Source organism: Sus scrofa, chromosome 9, assembly GCF_054392235.1.
Source record: "Sus scrofa isolate SSC_HxYL_T2T_F1_AM1 chromosome 9, Sscrofa_HxYL_maternal_Yorkshire_Landrace_v2.0, whole genome shotgun sequence".
Classification (NCBI taxonomy): domain Eukaryota; kingdom Metazoa; phylum Chordata; class Mammalia; order Artiodactyla; family Suidae; genus Sus; species Sus scrofa.
This window is the reverse complement of record NC_139391.1, coordinates 95,955,731-95,979,362: the sequence shown is the minus strand read 5'-3', so window position 1 is coordinate 95,979,362 and position 23,632 is coordinate 95,955,731. Positions and strand designations below refer to the sequence as shown.

Here is a 23,632-nt window from a genome sequence, read left to right as displayed (position 1 = left end):
GATGTGTCTTGATGTGACCTCTTTGTGTTCATCTTGTCTAGAATTCTCAGTGCTTCCTAGACTTGGTTATTTGTTTCCTTCCTCAGGTTGAAGATGTTCTCAGCTATTATTTCTTGAAATAAGTTCTATGCTTTTTTCTCTCTCTCTTTTCTTTATGGGTCCTCTACAATGTGTTAGTAGGCTTTATGTGGTCCCAGATGTCTCTTAAACTATCCACATTTAAAACATTTTTTTTTCTGTTCAACTTGAGTGATTTATACTACTCTACCTTCCAGTTCACTGATCCATTCTTCTTTATTATCTAATCTCCTGTTGATTCCTTCTAATGTATTTTTGAATTTCCATTATTGTATCCTTCAGCTCTGTTTGGTTCTCCCTTTTATTTTTAAAATCTTTGTGAAACTTCTTGCTGTATTTATCCATTCTTCTCCCAAGTTTGTTGAGCTTCTTTATGATCATTACCTTGAACTCTTCATTGGGTAGATTGCTTGTATCCACTGTATTTGGTTCTTTTTCTGAGGTTTTCTCTTGTTCCTTAGTTTGAAACTTATCCATCTTTCTCCTTATTCAGCCTCATTCTCTGTTTATTTCTATATATTAGGTAGATCAGTTATGTTTTCCCATCTTGGAGAAGTAGCCTTAGGTGGGAGACATCTTAGAGGACCCAGCAGCACACTCCTTCTGGTCAGCAGATTCATATGCTCTAGGGATGCCCACTCTGTGGGCTGTGTGGGCCCTTCTATTGTGGGGGAAGGGGCTGACTACTGTGGTGTGCTAGGATAAAGAGCTGACTCCTAGTCTAGTTGGCTGCTGGGCCCTGCCCGGTACAGAGGCTGCTGGCCCTGATGGGTGGAGCTGGCCCAGCATGGCTGGCTGCATGGCTGGAGGGTTCCTGGGGCTGCTGCTAACCTATGGTGGGTAGGGTCAGGGCCTAGCATGACTGGCTGCTGACCTGGAGGATTCTAAAAAATATATTTTTCTTCTTACACAATTGCAAAAACCAACTCCAGAAGATTAGTTGACTTTTATTCCAATAATTTAAGCATGTCACCTTGACACTATAGCCATTGATATTTATCCTAAAGAGGCAGCATATTGGAAGATACAGTATTGAAATCTTCATCTCTATCAATGTAAAAAAAAAGTGAAATAGGCAACAAGAGACTGAGAGAAGATATTTTCAGTATACCTATCTGATAGAGGACTCATATCCAACATATTAAAAAAAAAACCTACCTACAAATCAGTAAGAAAAAGGCAACAAAAAAAAATGGGCTCTTCAAAAAGGAGGATTTCTAAATGTTCAATAAGCAAATGAAACATCTCCATTCATCAGGAAATGCTCAATAAAATCTTAATGAAATACCTCTTCATACTCATAGGAATGCCTAAAATTGGAAGACTGACAATACAAACTGGAATTCTTGTACATTACCAGTGAAACAGTAAATTGGTACAACCCTTTGGAAAACTGTTGAGCAGAATCCACAGAAGCTAAATTTGCAGCATCTCTATGAACCAGCGGTTCTGCCCCTGGCTATGTAAGTATGTACCTGTGCCAGTGATTCATTAATTCTCTGTCAGCATAAGTTGACCCTTTTTGACTGCTGCGTGAAAATATATCTGGGCCTTTTATACATTTTTCCTTTGTCAGTTGATACCAAAGCTTGTTCAGTAGAGGTTGCTGGTGATGAATTGCAGGAGGAAGAGTTCTGCTTCCTGGTTCCATGTGCTGCTCCCCAGGCTTCCATGATGTGTTTCTCTGGCACCTAGTTCTTGCAGCATAGGTGGCTTCTCCAGCTCTGAGCCCCTGAAGGGCATTGTGGCCAGTGGTACCTAGTGGCCTGCAGTTTCCCTGGATAGCCACTTCAGTCACTTTGGCAGTAAAGTACCTCAGGTATGACATTCCCTTATGAATGCCTTTCCATGCATCTTAGAAGATAAATTTCCAACAATTTCCAGAGAGCAGCTGTTTGAAAGTTTCTACCAGTGCAACAATACAGTGACTTCTCTACTAGTCTATGAACCATGGCCATGCCCTCTCCAACAAGGTCAATATCTCAGCCCATGCTCTGAGGGCAGATGAGGGAAGGTGGATATCTCTTGAAGGCTCTATCTCTTTCAGCCTTGGGGTTGGTAAACTCTTCTTGTGTCTGGTTTCTCTATATTCTTTAGATTTCTCTTTCTTACTAGCCAATCCCTTGTTACTTCTTTTATAGTTAAATATTCTTTCTTTTTTTTTTTTTTTAGTCTTTTTAGGGCCACACCCACAGCATATAGATGTTCCCAGGCTTGGAATCGAATTGGAGCTGTAGCCAATGGCCTATGCCACAGCCACAGCAACGCTGGATCTGAGCCATGGCAGTGATCCCACCACAGCTCACAGCAACACCAGATCCTTAACCCACTGAGCAAGGCCAGGGATCGAACCTGCGTCCTCATGGATGCTAGTTCGATTCATTTCCTCTGAGAATGACAGGAACTCCAGTTAAATATTGTTTATGTTAAACTTTTCCTATTCAAATTACCTCATGGTTTTGGTCTTCTGATTGGACTGATACAGTACCCAAGAAAAATACACACATATGTCCACCAAAAACAGGCACAGGAATGTTCATAAAAGTTTTAGTCATAGTAGCCCCAAACTGGAGACCACCCAAATGTCCACTGACAGCATAATGGTTAGATAAATTGTTGTATATTCCCACAGTGGAATACTACTCAGCTAGAAAGAGGAGGGAGCTACCTGTGGATGGATTTCACAGACAGTGCAACAAGCCAAATGCAAAAGAGCGCCTCCTGTAGAAGTTCAAGAAGAGACAAAACAAATTTCTGGTAACAGGAGTCATAACAGCAGTTACTTCCATGGGCAGGAGTGAATATTGACTAAGACACAGCACAGAGATTTGGGAGGGGGTAAGGATATTAGATGTAGCTGCTTGATCAAAAGCTAGTTAGAGAGATGTATATTTACATAAAAAGTCATCAATATGTGCACTTTACTATATGTCTATTATAACTAAATAATAAAAAAAAAACCCAAAACCAAACTAAAAAGGAATGTAAATAGAAGGTCATAAAAAGGGCTGTGGGTCTAATGCTGTGTAGACAAGATCTCCTCTAATTGATCCCCTTGGTTGCATCTACCCCAACAGTGCTTAACAACATGAATGGGGTATTTGCCAGTCATCCTCTGAGGTCGATGGCTGTAAATATGGTCCCAAACTTTGCAGTGGTCAGGGATGAAGCTGAGGGAGGTGATGAGAAACCAAGTGATTTTCTCATGGGCGCAACCAGTTAGTGCTGGAAATGGGAACACCTCAGCCTTCTATTCCCAACCAGAGCACTTCCTGCCCATCATGTGGCTTTTCAGAGGGTTTCTTTCTAAAGACGTTTAAGATGAGTAATGGGGTGTATTATAGAATACGGCAGAGAGTTTTGTACAAGTAAAGCAACAGAGGATGATTTTGAAATAAAATCCTGTCACAGTTGGTTGGCACTGACACGATTTTTTTTTAGTCTTCTTGACTGCAGTGATAAAGATGGTGGGGGAGCTGATGAAAAGGAGAACTTGGTGCCAATTTGGAGGCAGTATGAAATCATTTCACTTCAAAACACAGAGCAAAATATGAGAAATCAAAATAGATGATCCCCAACTCCCTGCCTTCCTACTCTTCTTGGGCAGGAATCAAAGGAGAAAAAGCTCAACAGTAAAAGCAGTCTCTAAGGACTGGTGTCTGGCTGAGCAACTGCCACAAAGGCAGATTCACAATTGGCCCCTGGAAAATCCTGGTTGTGTTTTCAGCACTTGTGAGAGAACCAGTTGGCTTTGCACGCACACAGAAGCAAAATCAAGATTTCATGAGCTTGGGGTAAGATGCTCAGCCCTGGGCGTCACTACAAGGGAGTTGTTTAGCTTCCGGTTCCTCTCAGCTAAAAACTGCAAGTGCATTGGGTCCAAAGGTGTTACTTCAGGATCCAGCGTAGTAGAGACCATCCATCTATTGATTTGAGGAGAGGGAAGATTAAAAGTCATTTCCCTTTCTCTGGACTCATGCAATCCTTTAGTTTTCTCTTGACGCTTGTGCCGGTAGTCAATTAATCACCTTTCAGCTCCAAACCCACTTTTTGTGGGTGTCCTGATATGTCATCCTGCACCTAGCCTCCACGCCCTGGGGTTCTTTTACCAGGCGGCTCGATGTACGCTTTACCAATAGAGGGCGCTGCAAAGCGGAAGGGAAAGAAAGGGACTTTTTTTTTTCTTCCAACGACTGTTTGCCAGGCAGCCGCCAGGAAGTTGGGGTGCAGACGGTCCCAGCAAATGTTCACAGCAGTGGTCATGGCTCTCAGGGTCCTGTCATGAGCACCTCGATCACCCTGTTTCTTCTTTACTGCAGCAGCCATGCCCTCTCTCCAGCGGTCTGCGTCTCAGTCTCCTGGCACCCTCCTCTACATTTCTGATTTCCTCCTTTACTTTTCCCTCAGCCTTAGGGAGGGTGGTTGCCTTCTGAGTTTCCACCTCTGTTACATTTTACAGTTCTTTCATGTCTTTTGGTTGTTAATCATCTTCTGCCTAGTTAACAGTTCTTTATACTTGATGTCCCACGTTCAGTTTATTAACAGGGCCTGTCTTTTAGTCATCCCTAGGAGGGACATGCCATCTGACTGGTGCACTGTTGTTTGTATATGCCCCCTCCCTGCTCTGTGCTCTTGGCTCATAGGGTAACATCTTCTTGCTGGAATATATTACACTGCATATATTTCAGGGAATTAATTTCCAGATCCTAGACTTCCCTGAGTACACTCTTTCCTAATAAGATCAGCCTGAGAACACTCCTGCAGGGGAGATCCCATGGGAAAGGTTCCTCTTTCCCAGCTCACCTTGTACTTAAAAAAGGCATACCTCTTATTTCTCCCTGATTTTATAGAGCATTGTCTAGAGTTGTAATATATTCATGCTGTTTGGATTTTTTGTTCTAATGATTTTAATAATAACTCAACCCAGAAGAAAAAGTTTAGTGTCTAAAGCCTTATGATTATAGGAAATCAAAAAAATAATTTTGATTTATATTATACTGTTGTTACATAGAATAATGCTAGAATGATTAATAAGAGATTTTCACACATGAAATACATTACAATAGGGTAAAATTGGGGAAATGGAGTGGAAATATGAATTCAAGGAGGAAAGCTGGAACACAAAATGTTCTTACTGATGAAAGGTCATTTATGTATTTTTAAATTTTGAATGATGATAAATATAAAATTTCTGTGGTATCTATAGTTCTTTGGATACATATAAAAGCATGCAACAATTTTTTTTTAACTTGTTGGTATTGACTACATGCCAGAATTACATTCTTTGAAACTATTTAAGGGAATAGTTTGAGAAAGTTTATAATAGAGTATAAGAATAGTTTGAGAAAGTTTATAATAGAGTATAAAAGTATATATATATATATATATATATATATATATATATATATACACACTATAGAAGAGAAACTTTAGATTTCATCTTTTAAAAGTTTAAGAGAATATGAAGTTTTCCAAAATTGAGGAGATATGCAAGCAAACACAGGTGCCTTACTTATAACCAATGAACACTGGATGAATGAATAAGGGAAAGAATAAGTGAGTCAGCAATTGGAAGATAGAAGTCCCTCCTAGGATAAATAATAACATTCTCTATTTTCTGCTCAAATTAGTTGTTTGAGTTTCTCCATTGCTCTTTTGGGGGAAATATGCACATGGGAAATGGAAATAACCAACATGCCCTCCCAGATCAGGAGCCAGGTCAGCCCATGTCTCTCTTTTGTTTTTATTTTAGAAAGACCTATGGCTGAATGAATGGCTTACGTTGCATTTTCTTAAAGCATGTGTCTTGTCTTTATTTGGTCATCTGTACAATGGACTTAGAAATTCTAAATCAATAATAGATGGTATATTAATCTTACCCTTTGGAGGGAAACACCTGTGGCTTAGTAGAACAACACTGTCTTAGAGGCAAAAGATCTGGCTTGATGTACTGGTTTTGCTAGTAACTGGTTGCAGGATGTTTATCAGATGCCTTCATGTCTCTGCCCTTCGGTTTCCTCATATGTAAAAAGTGGATGGTAACCACTGTAAACCTTAGATTATGCATGTAAATGTGCTTTGCATGTGACAGGCCCTTAGTAAATTTTGTTAAAGCTAAAGCTGAAATATTAGTTGGCAATGAACCTGTGTGTGTGTGTGCATGTGTGTATCCACCTCTTCCTGCCCTAAGGGCTGCCCATCAGCCCACCTTGAACTAAAACATTTGGCCATCTAGGGCTGCACACTGTCCCAGGTCTTGATCACGTCAGGGACCTTCCATCCTAAGGCAAGAATGTGGGACGTTGGATGGTCGTCGCACATGGACTTGCTGCTCCTCCTTTTCTCCCACGACTGTGGTCTGTGTGAGTGCCTGCTACACACAGCATGTGGCTCAGTCCTGGCCCCAGGGGGAGGCAGGTTTGCATCCATTTCATCTTGAGACTCTATTGAAGTGGTCACTGTCAAGTGCTTCTCTAGGGTCAATAAAACCATTATGTATTATATAAAATGTAAAACACAGACGTTTTCATGCCAGAGTGGTTAGTGAATCTGCTCTTTTGGGAGTGCACAGTACTGGCTTATGTTCCAGCCAACTGAATTACGAGCTGACTAGCACGCACGCACGCACACACACACACAACTCAATGATTTCTGTACAGATCTCTGGCACCACACTAGTGGTAGTTTATCTGGCTTTTTATCAACAGTGGAGATGAACTGAGAAAGTAAAACCCTTGGGCCAAGTACCTAATAATAAAACTATAAGATTTTGTCCATTACTGAAACACAAAATTGAGTGATGAATAAAAGAAAATGCCTATGGTTGCAGAGTCGAATCAGGTTAAGTGGCGTTAGAGCTACTTCTAGACTCACACTTCCAGTCTTTGAAATCAGGATTCCTCCCTGAACTCTCCATGCATCTACGCCAATAAGAGAGATGAATTTTAAAATGAGGTTTTTCATGCTCTCTGGAGAGTAAACCCTCAAGCTATATTTCTATAAAGATTAAGAATCTTATTCCAGACCCCAATAACCTAAGGGAAATAATGATTGCAGAGAGACAGAGAGGAAAATCCAGTTCTCACAATGCGCCAGGCACTAGCTCGTGCTTCCCAGATCGCATCTCCTTACTTCTCACAGCATCACAGTGGAATGGATGTCTTTCCTTCCATTTCACAGGTAAAAACCCTGAGGTTTAGAGAGGTTACATTTGGCAGCAAGACTTGAATCCTTGTCTATCTGAAACAAAGCCCATATTCTTTCCCCTTCACCCCCTTAACTCTGACCCTGGCTCAGAATGGTGGATGCTCAGAAAATAGGGACTAGGAAGGTGATATTAGCATTTATATTCCCACAGACCCAGAGTAGAGGTTCTCAATCTAGGCTGCATGTTAAAATCACTTTTGGTCCAGGGTTTGCACTCTTGGCTTGTAAGAAATCTCTTAGAGCAATATTTCTCAACCGCCAGAATCACTGGTAGTTTGTTAAAACAGATTGCTGGGGCCTGTCTCCAGAGTTTCTGATCTTTTAAGTCTGGAGTTGGGCTGAGAATCTGCATTTTTGACAAATGTCCTGTGCTGCTACTATTGCTGGTCAGCGCCCTCACTTTGTGAACTGCTGTCTCAGGGCACTGTTTCCCAAAGTGTAGTTCCCACCCTAAGTATGTAAGTCAGAATTACTTAAGGACTCAAATGCGAACTCTTGGGCCAGGGCCCAGACATTTAGGATCAGTCTGGGGGGATGGGCAGCAGGGATCTGTCTTTTACATCAGTGGTCCAGGCGATTCTTCAGTTCATGGAAGTGTGAGAACTGTCATCCAGTGGATTTTTAAACACTCTCTCATCTCTTATGCAACCTGGCTGTTAAAATTCCATCTCCCTTTGAGTGACAACCGCACAGCAGAACTCCACTTACAACCGACCATTAGCAGTTGTTGTGACTTGCTTCTGGTTATTTAAAATGCCCATCAGGGATGTCTCGGTTATGCTTTATAAATAAAAATAAAAAAAGAAAATAGTCACCTTAAAAAAAAAAAAAAAACAACCTCTCAATTGTCAAGTGTCCACCTCATCGGAGGGAAAGAGCCTTATCTCGTAAGGAGTTTTTTTATGCTTCCCCACACAAGCGAAATCAGGAGGAGAAAAGCCTTCTTCAGAGAGCCTCTTTGACTTTCTTCCGCCCTCCCTCCTTATTTTAGCCTCAGCTATTCTGCTTCATTAGCCCCACTGACAATCAAAGCCCAGGCTCTGAGTTTAAAGAGGGCTGGCTGCTTGGAGTCCAGTATTTGGCTGGAAGGCTGGGTGACCGCAGGCTTCCTCAGAGCTGGAAAATGTCCACGGAAAGTGCTGCTCAAAGGTCGAAGGCGAGGAAGCCTGGCCAGTGGCGGATGTGCCCTAAAGAGATGCAGGTGCTTCCCAGACCCTGCCCCTCAGCTGTGTGCTCCTGAGGGAGGCCAGCGGCCAAGAGGAGTATTTATAGCCACCTCTGCTGGCTAGTTCCTGCCTGAGGATCCCAGCGCCACTGGCTGACAAGACGAAGGAAGATTGGCAGGCTCAAGGGGAGGTGGCCCAGCTGTCCTCCCTGAAGAGTTGCAGAAAGCAGTCCCCCGTATCTGAAGTTACAAATACAATGGAATCTCTAACGAGGGAGGAATGAAGGTCATGGGAAAAGATTTCCCATTGTTCTTCCAGGGCCGCAGAAGACGCTGCTTGCCTAAGAGAAGTCCACCACCTGGAGGTCCCTGCCACCATCCCCAGAACTGGCTTGGAATCACTCTTGCTGATAATGAGGGTGGGAAGGTTCAGGAAGCTCCCTCAGCCCCTGCTTCTAATGCCGGCCCTGCCCAGAGGTCCCCACACTGAAGCAGCCTCCCTTTCCAGATTCTGAACGCAAACCTGTCAGCAGAAACAATGGCCCCTTTTTTCTTTCACATCCTCGGTTTAGGCCTCTGGGTTACAAAAGAAGGCGGGTGTGGCACAGCTGTCGGGGTGGCTCCCTTGGGCCATGTGGACAACTCAGTTTGCTCAGGCCACAGGAAATGCACCCTTTGGGGTTTAGGGTGAGAGACCACGGTGTCCCCACTCATGAGGAAGAGGATGAAATATCCTGTTAGTTTTCACAGAGACCCACTCTGCACACAGCTCCTCAGTACACGGTTTCTGGGTGAAATCAGCTCTCCAGGGGAAGACCAACAAGACAGCAAGTGTTCTAGAAAGGGTTTCACTTTCTAACTGGCAGCAAGCCCAAGATCAAAACCTGTTATTCAGAGCCACAGGTGGGATTCCTGCAGGAGCCACAGCCATCCTATTGTTCTGCCAGAGGCCCCTGCTTCCCTGGGTTCGCTGTGTGGGGCCCAAGCAGAGGCCCCTGTGTAGCTGAATGGGCGCCTCGAGGGCCATTTTCTCCCTGAGCTGGACTAGTATCCTGTCTCTACAGAGAGAGTCCAGGGCCCTGGAAGCTTTACGCTGGGGGTTATTGCAGAAACCCTTCCTGAAAGTGGAAAGGAATTTGTACATCGGTTTTCTTTTTTTAGGAGGAAGTAGGTAAGCGTGGAATGACAGAAGTAGAGGCATTGAAGGGCTAGAGCCGGGCACACTAGAAGAATAACAGCTGTTAGTGTGTGTGTTCCAGGTGCTTGGAAATGATGGATTTAATCCTCCCAATAACCCACCAGGGAAGATGCAGCTATGTCCTTTGTAGCAAAGGAAAGTGAGGCCTAGAGAAGCTAAAAGGACTTGCTCTTTGTTCTTTTAGGACAGGGATGGCAGAGCTGGTGTTCAAACCACTCCCTCCCCAAGAGTCCCAGCCCTAAGGAGGCTCGGCTTGGTCACACAGGCCCCACGGGCTCCGGTGCTGGTCTCCTGGAGGAGATCCTCAGGCTACAGGGTCATCTGACTTCCTGCATCGCATAGATGGAGGGGACCGGGCAGCAGGACTCAGCCGGCATCCCACCGAGAGCCAGCTCTAGGGACAATCTTCTGGGCTGGCCCAGGGCTCTGCGAACCCTCCCTGGTCCCATTCCTGCCACCCCACCTTCCGCTGGATGTGTCAGCTCCTTCTCCAACCTGGAGCTCGTTCAACTGGGGCGACTTTGGGGGCACTTCATATATAAACCAAATTTGTAATGACTCCAGCCAATGGAAGTGTTTTGGGTGAGGGGGGTGGGGGGAGGGAGAGGGAGATGAAAATAGAAAAGGCAGCTGGCAAATGTCACCCCCTGGACCACTGTGGGAGCAGGCAATGCTGTGCCGTCATCTTGCCCAGGCTGTGCTGTTGCCCCTCTCCAGTGGGTGCTGGAGGTGGTAACTGGGCGTGTACAGGGTGGAAGGGGCATGGCTGCAGTGGAAGTTATGTTGTATGGGACTGAAGATCTTTTCAGTCTCTGGATGACCATCTTGTAGGGTATTTTTTAATCAGGATATAATCCTTTAAGTTTCAGCTGCACCCAAGGAAAGAGCTGCTCCTTCCCGGATTCCTCATGTCTTTTTCATTTTCCAAGTTGCCTAGACAAGGTTGTCTTTCTTGTTGGCTGTTATATCCCCAGGATCCAGCACAGTTCCGGGAGTATGATGGGTCCTTAATTAATACCTGTTCAAGCCATTGATTAAATGAATAATTAATCAAATAAGTGAATCCATGAACAATTCATGTTGAGTCCTAGATTCTTTTTTTTCCTTTTTGTGGCTGCACCCACAGCATATGGAAGTTCCCTGGCCAGGGATTGAATTGGAGCTGCAGCTGCCAGCCTGCACCACAGCCACAGAAACACAAGATCCAAGCCACGTTTGCGACCTACATTGCAGCTTGCAGCAAAGCCAGCTCCCTTATCCCACTGAACGAGGCCAGGGATTGAACCCACTTCTTCACAAACACTGCATCAGGTTCTTAACCTGCTGAGCCACAGCGAGAACTCCAAGATTCTTGAAGATATCCAAAGAACGTAATGCTAGGATTTTTTCTGGGTCTTAAAAAGGGAATGTTACTTTCAGAGATTTGGGACATAAGTCCATTCACTGCTTTTTCTTCTCTAGGCAGTGTCTTCTTATCCCCTATTTCCTCCATCAGTGGCACCTGTGTCTCCATTGCCCTGGCACTTTCTTTCTCTCCAACACCTCTGAATTTTCTTCCTTGGGGGTGACCCAGGACATAGTGACCCTTCCTCATCCACAGCCTCTCTTTCAAACCAGTTTCCACATGAGTCACATTCAACAAGCTCAAACCTCCCTAGAGTATATTCCTTTCCATGACAGTGTTCTTTCCAAAGATTCCAACTCTGTCAAGGGCACTGTCAGGTCCTGCAGATGAAAATCTAGCACCTTCACCTTTTCCTAATGCCTCTGACACCCTACCACCCACCACTTCCAGGCACCCACTGCAGCCCAGACCTGCTTTCACTGGGGCCAGATCAGACATCCAGAGCCTGACAGGACAAGGTCCACACATCCTTATTTTAGGCAGACTGTCTGGTTCTCAGGGTCTGAGTAAACAACTGAGGAGGTCTCTGTTATCAGCAGGGGGAAAAGCACGTTTGTTTTCTTGAGTCCTCACATCCTGGCCATTGGGGTGCTGAGGAAGCAGTGCTGTTTACTTAAGGTAGATTGCTTTCCCTTGAAAAGTGCTAGTTCTAGCTCCAAACCTTTCAACTGTGTTGTGAATACATGGTGGTGTGTTAGGCATTTCCTCTCACTGCAGTCTTTTTACCCATCACAGTTACAATGGTTGCCATTGTCTTTTTCCTGTTCCTTTCTCTATTCATTCATTTTTCATTCATCCCACAGATACTTACTGAGGGAGAGTCACATGAGTTTGTAGTTAGGGACTTCAGCTCAAATCCCAGCTCCATCACTGTCTGGGATATGGGACCATAATGGAATTAACCTCTAGCCAACCTCAGTTTTCTCATCTGTAAAAGGGAACTGAATAGAATGCTCATCTCAGAGGTTCATGAAGATTAAGAGAGTTAAACAGTACCTGGGACATGGTAAGGGAATCAAAAAGGTACCAGTCCTTAACATCACATCCTTGCTCTGAAGGAAGTTTCAGTGGAGAGGAAAGGGATTGAGCTTAGACAGTCATGCCAAAGGCTGGTGTGAGCTCTGGCTGGGGAAACTTAGTACATATCCAGTCTGAGGAGCTTCTGAGTTTGGGGGTGGGTACTAGAATATTGAAAACTACATCATTTCTGAAATTATTTTTTGACTACCAAATTCGTTTCAGCACAGTGGTAAATAGTAAATAGTACTCTTCAAAAATGATGATACAGATAAATTCTTTTTTTAAAAATATAAAATAACATTGTTCATGTATGTACACCAAAATTTTTAAATAAAAAATTTTATACTGATTAAGAAAATATAAGCAAGGTACAATATAGGCATCCCTCATTTTATGGCACTTTGTTTCATCATGCTTCCTAGACATGGCATTTTTTACAAAATGAAGGTTCGTGGAAACCATGAGTCAAGTCTCCTGGCACCGCTTTTCTGATAGCATTTGCTCACTTCATGTTTCTGTGTCACATTTTGGTAACTCCGGCAGTATTTGAAACTTTTGCTTTTGCTTTTTTTTTTTTTTTTCTTTCTTTTGAGGACTGTACACACAGCATATGAAAGTTCCCAGGCTAGGGGTCGAATCAGGGCTACAGCTGCCAGCCTATGCCATAGCTACAGCAAAGCAGGACCTACACCATAGCTCACAGAAAATGCCGTATCCTTAACCCACTGAGCGAGATCGGGGATCAAACTCACATCCTCATGGATACTAGTCAGGATTCATTTCCACTGCGCCGTAATAGGAACTCACAAAACTTTTTCATTTTTATTATATTTGTTATGATTGGCTGTGATCAGTGATCTTGATGTTATTATTGTAATTACTTTGGGGCACCATGAACTATGTCCTTGAAATACTATGAACTTGATAAATATTGTGTGTTCTGACTGCTTCACTGACCAGACATTCCACCTTCTCTCTCCTTGTCCTTGGGCCTCCCTGTTTTATTCCCTGAGACACAATGATTTTGAAGTTAGGCTGATTAATAACCCTACAATGGTTTCTAGGTGTTCAAGTGAAAGGAAGAGTCACACATCTCTTACCTTAAATTGAAAGCTAGAAATGATTAAGTTTAATGAGGAAGATGTGTTGAAAGCCAAGACAGGCCAAAAACTAGACCTCTTGCACCAGTTAGCGAAGTTGTGAATGCAAAGGAAAACTCCCAAAGGAAACTAAAAGTGCTACTCCAGTGAACATACAATGATAAGATACCAAAACGGCATTATTGCTGATATGGAGAAGGTTTTAGTGATTTGGATAGAAGATCCAACCAGCCACAGCATTCCCTGAAACAAAAGCCTAATCCAGGACAATGCCAACTCTTAAGTTCTTTGAATGGTTAGAGAGGTGATGAAGCTGCAGAAGAAAAGTCTGAAGCTAGCAGAGATTGGTTCATGAGGTTTAAGGAAAGAAGCCATCTTCATAAAATCAAAGGGCATGGGAAAGCAGGAAATGCTGATGTCAAATCTGTAGCAGGTTATCCAGATGCTCTAGTGAAGATCATTAGTGATAGTAGCTACCCCAAACAGTGGATTTTTCAATGTAGATAAAACAGGCCTTATATTGGAAGAAGATGCCATGTAGGTCTTTCATAGCTAGAGAGGAGAAGTCAATGCCTGGCTTCAAAGCTTCAAAGGACAGGCTGGTTCTCCTGTTATGGGCTAAAGCAGCTGGTAACTTGAAGCTAATGCTCATTCACCATTGCAAGAATTCCTAGAGCCCTAGAGCCCTTAACAATTATGTCAAATATATTCTCCCTGTGCTCTGTAAATGGAACAACAAAATCTGCATAATAGCATCTGTTTACAACATGGTTTCCTGAATATTTTAAGGCCACTGTTGAGACCTACTGCTCAGAAGGAAAGATTTTTCTCAAAATAGCAGTAGCTCATTGACAGTCCACCTGGTCACCCAAGAGCTCTGATGGAGATGTACGATGGAGATTAATGTTGTTTACATGCCTGCTAACACAGCATCCATGCTGCAGCCCGTGGGTCAAGGAGGAATTCCAATTTTCAGGACTTATTATTTAAGAAATATATTCTGTAAGGCTACAGCTGCTATAGATAGTGATTCCTCTGATGGATCTGGGCAAAGTCAATTGAAAACCTCCTGGAAAAGATTTACCATTCTAGATGCCACTTAAGAACATTGGTGATTCATGAAGAGGTCAAAAGGTCACCATTAATAGGAGTTTGGAGGAAGCTGATTCCAACCCTCATGGCTGACTTGAAGAGGTTCAAGACTTCAGTAGAGGAAATAACTGCAGATGTGGTGGAAATGACAAGAGAACTAGAATTAGAAGTGGAGCCTGAAGATGTAAATGAATTGCTGCAATCTCATGATAAAACTTTAATGGATGAAGAGTTGATTCTTATGGATGAGCAAAGAATTGGTTTCTTGATATGGAAACTACTCTTGGTGAATATGCTGTGAAGATTGCTGAAATGATAACAAAGGATTTAAAATATTATGTAAACATAGTTGATAAATTAACAGCAGGTTTGAGAGGATGGATTCCAGTTTTGAAAGAATTTTTACTGTGAGTAAAATGCTATCAAACAGTGCTGCATGCTAAGGATAAATCATTCATGAAAGGAAGAGTCAAACCATATATCAGACTTCATTGTTGCTTTATTTCAAGAAATGGCCACAACCAGTCTTGAGCAATTGCCACCTTGATCAGCCAGCAGCCATCAACACTGAGGCGAGATCTTCCACGGCAAAAAGAGCATTAGGTGATTGTTGGCATTTTTTTTTTAGCAATAAAGCCTTCTTGAATTAAGATATGTACATTATTTTTTTAGACATAATGCTATTGCACACTTAATAGACTACAGTAGAGTAGAAAGATAACTTTTATATGCACTGGGAGACCAAAAAATTAGCATGACTCACTTTACTATGATACTCACTTTTTTGAAGTAGTCTGGAACCAAACCCACAATATCTCTGAGTTATGCCTGTAATATTGTACATAAATACACATTCCCATACTTTAATCATTTTTCAGTCATACTTGTTTGTTTATTTGTTTGCTTGTTTGTTTTTGTCTTTCTAGGGCTGCACCTGTGGCATATGGAGGATCCAAGGCTAAGGGTCAAATGGGAGCTGTAGCCGCCAGCCTACACCAGAGCCACAGCAACACAGGATCCAAGCCACGTCTTCGACCTACATCACAGCTCACAGCAATGCCAGATCCTTAACCCACTGAGCAAGGCCAGGGATCAAACCTGCATCCTCATGAATGCCAGTCGGGTTTGTTAACTGCTGAGCACGGCGGAAACCCTCAGTCATACCTGTTTATATTGCAGTAAGTTTCTGACACTTTGAAGAATGTGCTTGTCTTTTTATTTTTAATTTTTAAAATAAAATTGACCATGATACCATTTTTGGTTAAATTATATGATTAATAAACTTGAAAATGACCCTTCTCTTTGGACCAATATACTTTTGAGAAAATCCTCTCTGTAGAAATGCCAAATTTTTTAGTAGACTCAGAGCAAATACAGCTAAATGGTGAATATTCTTGATTCTAATGTTTTCAAACTGGACTTTGTTAATATTTCAGCCCAAATAACTTCCTCAGATAAGTCTTTTCCAACACTCAGAGCATCTTTATTCAATGAGTGCTTTTACAAGGCACAAATTATCAAATAATTTCTCACTATTTATGATGTCTTTGAATGTTTAACTAATGTTAGGTGTAAGATTGCAGACCATCTTAATTATATTCCCTTTCAGAACAGAATATAAATTAATCCAATTAAAAATTTCATCAAAAAATCCTTTCCACAAGTCAAAGTAATGTATACATCTGAGTTCCTATAGTTTTAATTTCTTCATTTCCTCACTTGCTTTGGCAGAGACAATTTCAATGTGTCCCTGGGTAAGCTTGTTTTAGATAATTACTATGCATAAAAAGCTTCACAACCTGAATTTTTTGTGCTCCATTTATTGAATAATTTATTAAAATATTCCATTTGGTTTTCATTTAAATGCAACCAACATTTAAGAAACTATTCCAAAATAATTCAATAGTATTCCAGGGTGCATAGGTTGATTTACAAAGTAATTATTCAAAGGCTCAAACATTTCTAAAATCAGATTGCTGATGGGCAACAGAGAAAGTAAGATGTGCATTCCAAGTTGAAGCTTTCGTTGTTACTGTTAATGCAGGGGATTTGTTTATTTTAAGAGGGGTGACTGGATACGTTACATCAGCTCTGTTGCAAGAATTTTGTACTTTTGTTACTTTGTTTATATACAGGAACATCTGTAATTTTTGACAATGACAATTTCTATTTCCTTGGATGAAATATTACAGTTCTTTGGAGACATTCATAAGTTACGTGCTCCACAACAATTTTCCAAGTACTTTCTGCCCTTCTGCCCTGCAGCTTGCTCTCTCTCTCTCTCTTTTTTTTTTTTTTTTTTTTTTTTTTTTTTTTTTTTTTTTTTGCTATTTTAGGGCTGCACCCACGGCATATGGAAGTTCTCAGGCTATGGGTCGAATCAGAGACATAGCCGCCAGCCTACACCACAGCCACAGCAGCAACATGGGATCTGAGCCATGTCTGCGACCTACACCACAGCTCAGAGCAACGCCGGATCCTTAACTCACTGAGCAAGGCCAGGAATGAAACCCCTATCCTCATGGATCCTAGTCGGGTTCGTTAACTACTGAGCCATGAAGGGAACTCCCCTGCAGCTTTCTTAATTTCGTAAGAATATTATTTTTCTGTGAACCTAAGCTTTCCTCTAAATTTGTATTCCTATTATGACTAAAAAAACCCACATCTTATCTTCAATGTTGAACTTTGGAACTGAATTTACAACAGCCTTCCCAACAATGTCATGTTTTACCTGAGAATAAACTTCCAACAGTTTTACTTTGCTTTCATGAATTGTATGGGGAAAACATCACACCATAGTTGGAATCGACTGATTTTTTTTATTTGATGTATCTGAAGGCCCTCACATAAAAAGGGTTTCATGCAGCTATTCGGCAACTCTTCTTTTAATGTCACCAACACACATACAGCTGTCAGTTCCCTTTTTGCATGTGCAGACTTGGAATAAAAGTAGCAAAAGTGGGAGAATAGTTTGATCTAAATGAAGTCATGCTTCATAGGTAAACACTTTCTGCAGCTGCATATGTGAAACTATTGTTTTTGGGGGGCATAGGCTTCTTAAAATAGTTCTAACTTTTGAAACAGAAACTGGAACTTCCTCAGTAGACTTGTGTCTGGTTTTAATGCAGTTGGTAATATTACTGGGATCCAGCAGTGGATGATAAATATTATTAAATATTTTGTACAAATAACATATTCATCAGTTTTCTTTCTTTTTTAAAAAAAAATTTATGGCCGGACCCACGGCATGTGGAAATTCATGGGCCAGGGATTAAATCCAAACCACAGCTGCGACCTATGCCACATTTGTGGCAACACTGGATCCTTTAACCCACTGCACTGGATGATGATTGAACCTCCACAGCCACCAAAGCTGCAGCCACTTCCACAGCCACCAAAGCTGCTACAGTTGGATTCTTAGCCTACTGCACCATGGCAGGAACTCCACATCAATTTTCTTGATACATGAAAATTCAGTACTTAGCTTTAAATTTAACATGCACATTTTTTTGTTCAATTGCTGCTGAAAATATTTTTTTTGCCAAGATTTTAAAAGTGTTACCAAATAGTAAAATAAATAGTTGTACTTTTATGCCGTATTATAAAGGCAAATTCCTTTATAGCAAGAGTATTCAGATTATTCATTATGCCCTTTATTGTAGGACTGCTCAGTCTCAAACTCCTGCATGTCTTACACAAGGGCCTAACATATAATTTCTCTTGCTCTCCAAAAATTACACTGACTGAAATCCTGATGGCTTGGCACTCTTTAAGGCCCCAGCACACACCCGGTTGGCTCACTAAGTGACCAGTGGGAGTGGTGGTGCTGAATCTATCTCCCTACCTTCCAAGACCAGAAAGAGTTATATACATATTTCACTTTATCATCAGGAAGTGCCCTGCCTGCTGCCCTTGAAAGTGAGATGCTAGTTATCACCTGTTCCCATTTTTATCTAGAAAAGCTCAGGAAAAGACACAGTTGATGCCTCATAACCTTTCAGATGATCATGTACTAAAGTGAGAACCCCATTTATCTCCCGTAAATCTTAGATACCTGCAGTAAGTTGGAAGTACAAAGTGGACATCTAGGAGTTCCCATCCTGGCTCAGTGGAAATGAATCTGACTAGTATCCATGAGGATACAGGTCCAATCCCTGGCCTTGCTAAGTGGGTTAAAGACCTGGCGTTGCTGTGAGATGTGGTGTAGGTCACAGACGCAGCTCGGATCTGGCGTTGCTGTGGCTGTAGTGTAGACTGGCAGCTACAGCTTTGATTTGACCTCTAGCCTGGGAACCTCCATATGCTACAGGTGAGGCCCTAAAAATACAAAAGACAAAAAACAAAAACAAACAAACCCCACAAAAAACCCAAAACCAAAACCAAAAACCACAGTGGACATTTGCCACACTCACCTCCAGCATATTTTAATGCCATCATCATGAATGGTATTTTATAGAAAAATAAAACATCTAGGGCAAATGCTAGAAACTGCATAGGAGGCCAAGCATAAAGTGGGACTGTACTGGGTAAAGTGGGGTATATTGTCTCATGGGCTGTGAGTGACACCAGCACAGCTTTCCTCTGGGAAAACACCCAACAAGGGATACCAAGCAGAACCTTGAAAGATAGGTTGGAAATGATCGTTTAAAGTATGAAAAGCAGTTTTTTAAAAAGTTGTTTGCCAGCCTTTATCTCAACTATCCCCCAAATCCTCTGGATGGGTATTATAACTCCGATTTTACATATAGGGAAACCAAGGTTTAGAAGGCGTTAGCAATTTGACTGAGGTCCCCCAGCTAGGACTGGCAAGGCTGGGTCCAGAAGAAGTCTGTGACTCCAGTGCTGGGCATGCCTGGCAGATCTACCAATGGTTCTGCCTACATGTAGACTCAGCATGAGAGATGGCAGGCAAATTGGGGAACTATGTCATGCTGTCAAAAACAGGGGTTTGGAGGGCTGATGAGGATGCTGCTTGAGGCAGGTGGAGGCCAGGCTGTGACGTGCCTGAGATGTCAGGCTATCTTGGATGGAGCCTGAGGGTTGTGGAAAGCCCATATCAATACTCCCCTTTCCCACGAAGAGCTGCTGGTGACTGCAGCCTTCACTTGCCCGCTTCCCCTTTTCCCCACTCGTGGTGGTTGCTCTTTACAGGTGAGCTTTGACCACGGCTCAGTTACATACTATTCAGTGCTTTATGGGATGCGCTCTTGTGCACTTTTCTCACTATTCTATGTGTGTGCCTTTGGTCTTTTCAAGCAAAAATCTCAGCTTCTTGAAAGCAGAGATTGATGTTACTAGATAATTTCTTGACTCCTTGGTGCTGAGCACACAGGAAGTGTTCAGACAGACATTTGCTGTTGGAAAGACAGTCGTCAATAAATGGGTTTGGGATTACATATTATTGATTAATATCTCAAATTTTAGAAAGTTGACTTGAGTTTGATTCTGCTTCTTGACACTCACCACCTTGGGGCTGTCCCTGCTACACTGGCTCTTTGGTTTGCTCATGCGTGGGCTTCCATTTTAGCTGCTCAGCCTCGCATTATGGTTACACTTCCTACCTGCTTTTCTGCCCCATCTGAGTAACAGGTTCATTTCTTCCAGACACTCAAGGTCCAGTGAGTCCAGGTGGGCAGGCAGTTGACTCATTAATGCCTCATTGACTGTGCCCCTTGGTGTGTTACTTGATTTTAATCTCAATTGATTAACCATCCCTGGTTTTGGTAATTCAGAGCAGATCTACATAGGACTAGAATGGTGAAAGGGTGCTCTGCAAAATGGAAACCACCAGCCACACGTGGGTATTTAAATTAATTAAAATTAAATTAAATTTAAATTTCTCTTCCTCAGTCACACGAGTCATGCTTCCTGTGCTCAGGAGCCACAGGTGGCTAGCATGACGCTAATTAGCACAGATTTAGAACCTTTCCTTCATTGCAGAAAGTTCTATTGGAAAGAGGCAATTGATTTATGGTAAGGTATTGGATAAATTAACAAATTCCAGGGCCAAAATTGGGCACTATAAAACAAAGCTTTGATAATGGATACTTACTCTGTTTGATTTATTATTTAATATGATATTAGTAGAATTCCTAGGGGTAAAATTACTTTACAGCACAAATATAGCCATTTGTTTAAGTGTCTATGACTTCCAACAAATCTGTGAGTTCTTCCAGAACAGGGAATGTGTTTTATTTCTCTGTCTCTCAGGCTTGAATTTGTGTCTGGCACAGAAAGAGCTCAAAAAAAAAAAAAAAAAGTTTGGAGGATGAATAAATAAATGCTTAGAAGCATTATTTCATTTCTCTATTGCTAACTACAGCTAGTAGGCTCACAAATTATATTCTGAGATGTACCTTTTTTTAACCTATTCTTATTATTTGAAATGTTGTACATCCTGAGAACATGAAGGACAAAGTTCAAGAATGAAATACAGATTCATTTGAATGAAAATATGAGAAACCTTTAGTGGAGGAGGCAGAAGGAAAGGCTCCCCATGGACCCATGTGGGGCAAGTAGAGGCCTTACACTGGGGGGTGACATGACCCTCATTTGTCTTTCTTGTAGAGCTGGAAGGAGCCAGCATGGCGCAGCATGACTTTGGATGGCCCCAGGTGGCCTGTCCCTCTGTCAAGGCAGGCAGGATAGACTACCCATTGTGAGCTTCCCGCCCCTTTCCTTTCCCTGGAGGGGCCCTCTGCCAGAGCCCCATGATGCTTATCTATGCTCTGCAGATCTTTGCCATGAGGTCATCTAGGAAACTGAATCCCCTTGATACAATCATCTCTGCGTCCTTGGCTCTTTGTTCTCATGGAGAATGACCAGCAACCCACATGCTTCTTACGTGGTCAGAACAGCTGTTGCTAGGCAGGCGGGGGGCGGGGGGGTGCAGGTGAGGCCTCCTGTGTGTGTCCTTCCCCATCTGTCAGGATGGGGGCCGGTGGAGGTAGGTGGGCTCCCTCACGGCAGCACTTTCCTGGTGCTCCAGAGGAATGAGAGGAGAGAGGACTTTATCAGTAATAGGGAATCTGTTTCTCTGTCTGTCTGTCTGTCTGTCTCTCTCTCTCTCTCTCACACACACACACACACATACATGCATATTCATCATGACAAAGCCCAGTAATTTTTCCTGTTCAATTCATCTTAGTTGACAACCAGTTAGACCAGTTCCAAGGGTTCATTTTTTCCTGAAGGGGTAGGGGTGGGTGAGTTTTTGGAATGAAATTTCTCCACAGTCCTGAGCCCATCTTTTCACATCTTTTGCTAAACTCTTCTCTATTGTATGTGGACACCTTGCAATATTTTCAACTCAATAGAAATTCTCCTGTGTAGCAGGCCCCAAATCCCCATAACTTGTGCCCCATTTCCTCTAAAAAGTGCTGACTTAATCTGTCCTCATGCTGCTGTGGGCACATGCTCACGCCACCCCCACCTCCCTGCCCCAGGGTTAGAGTGAGGCAGCATGTGGAGTGGGAGGAGGGGCTGGAGACAATGAGGGGGAACCCTCGCTGCCAGTGCAGAAGTCCAGTCAAATAACCAGGAGGTATATGAAGTGCGTATTTCTTGTGGAATCACTCATTCATTAGGTCTTGTTCTATTCTGAGATACCCTGTCTTCTCACTCTCACCTGCTCTTCTGTCTTTCATCCTCGAGATGATTATTGAAATGTGCTCTGCGCAATCAGGCAGCATTTGCTAGCAGGTCTGAAGATTTTAGCACTTTTCTGCCTGAGCTCTTGAAGCAACTGTAAGCCCTTTGCTCTGAGGGAATGATGAGAGCATTTCTCTAGAAAGAGACAAGACTCCTATTATGTGTATTCAAATATCGTTCATAGCATATACGCTCCATAGCAGAAAAACAAACTAGGGTAGTAAACTGACTATTAGAAACCACGAAGGGGCAGTTTCTTGTTTCCCCCTGGTGTGGCGGGAGGGTGAGGGGAGGGTGAGAGTCGTGGATATTTGGGGCTGCCTGGCATCCATTCTCCCTTCCTCTTGGGAACATTTTCCCCATCTTCATTCAGATACTTGTCAAAGTCCAGAAAGGAAGCAGATGCACCACCACAGGGTTTAGTGAAGGACTAGTCGCACAGATGTGGTGGGATTAGGAACGACAAAGGACGGTAGAGCCCAGAGGGACAGGCAAGAGCAGGGAGCTGTCACCATCCCTGGGCCTGATGGGGTGAGAATGGGAGCAGAGGGACCAGAGCCTGGCTGGGACTGGAGCTGGGAGGGCTGTGGCTGCCCACCTGGAGTTGCCCCTGTTAGAATCACACAAGGTGGGGAGCCAGCTGGGGAGATACTTACCCCCCACCCTGTGCTCCTCCCACCTCTGATCCTCCACCGGTCTCCCCAGGATCTAATCCAACCTGAAGCCAGAGAGCAAGACGGCCAGGGTGATGCATTCTGAAGAGCTTGCCCCGGAGGGCATAGAACAGAGTGGATCTGGGGGTGAGGGTAAAACAGGACACAAACATCTTGCCTCTTCCACCAGCCCATGCACTCTGGGAGCAGAGCCTTAGGCTCTCATTAGCTCATCCCCACCCGAAGATTCCACCCACCTGGCCACAGTGCTTAGTTCAGGACACACAACCCAAATCAGGCCCCCCCAAAAAACCTTTTTTCTTTTCTTCTTCTTTTTTTTTTTTTTTTTTTTTTTAAATTTTAGGGCCTTACCCACAGCACATGGAGGTTCTCAGGCTAGGAGTCAAATCAGAGCTGTAGCTGCCGGCCTACGCCGCAACCACAGCAATGCGGGTCCGAGCCGCGTCTGTGACCTACGCCACAGCTCAGGGCAACACCGGATTCTTAACCCACTGAGCGAGGCCACGGATCGAACCCACGTCCTCATGGATGCTAGTCAGATTTTTTCCACTGAGCCATGACAGGAACTCCCCAAAATTTTTTCTAGAGACTTTTAGAAAAGAAAATGTTTCACTTCTCTGAGAACTACCGCGAATGAGAAAGACTTTTCCCATTCCTGTAAGATGTCAACCAAGGAACACACACTCCCTAAAGCTGCTTCCAGCCATTTTGCAAACATGCAGGGAGTCAGCTTTAAGGATGAAACAGGTACCACAGAAGAGAAGATGAAAAGAAGTAGTGTCTTTGGTGCCATCACTGCGGCACCGAAACTCCCCCTAGGACTATAGTTTTTATTATTCATGTCGACTTCAGGTTTCTGCTACTTGCAGCCAAAACCATTTTACCAAAGCCACCAGGATTGGGCCTGGAACCAGAGAACATTTTCCTATTCAGTGCGCCCCAGAAGGGGAGGCACCACATGGTGAGGCAAGTTACAGTCTAATTGGAATAACTTGAGCATAAATGATAGGAAGGCTAAGAGCAGGATCAAGTCCAAAATGCCTG

At 43.0% G+C, this 23,632-nt stretch overlaps 2 protein-coding genes across 4 annotated transcripts in view; both read left to right on the top strand.

Annotated features, from left to right (window-relative positions):
* RAPGEF5 (Rap guanine nucleotide exchange factor 5) overlaps positions 1-23,632 on the top strand; it is a 434,425-nt gene that overhangs the window by 91,337 nt on the left and 319,456 nt on the right. The window lies entirely within an intron of this gene.
* Positions 1-23,632, top strand: part of TOMM7 (translocase of outer mitochondrial membrane 7) — a 346,781-nt gene that overhangs the window by 278,240 nt on the left and 44,909 nt on the right. The window contains exons 4-5 of one of the 3 annotated variants that reach the window (XR_014814212.1): positions 1,383-1,541; positions 9,832-12,994. The exons of the other annotated variants lie outside the window; for them this stretch is intronic. The gene's annotated coding sequence lies outside the window, so the exon portion shown is untranslated. Of the gene's footprint in view, positions 1-1,382; positions 1,542-9,831; positions 12,995-23,632 lie in introns of those variants that run through there. 3 annotated transcript variants of the gene reach the window in all.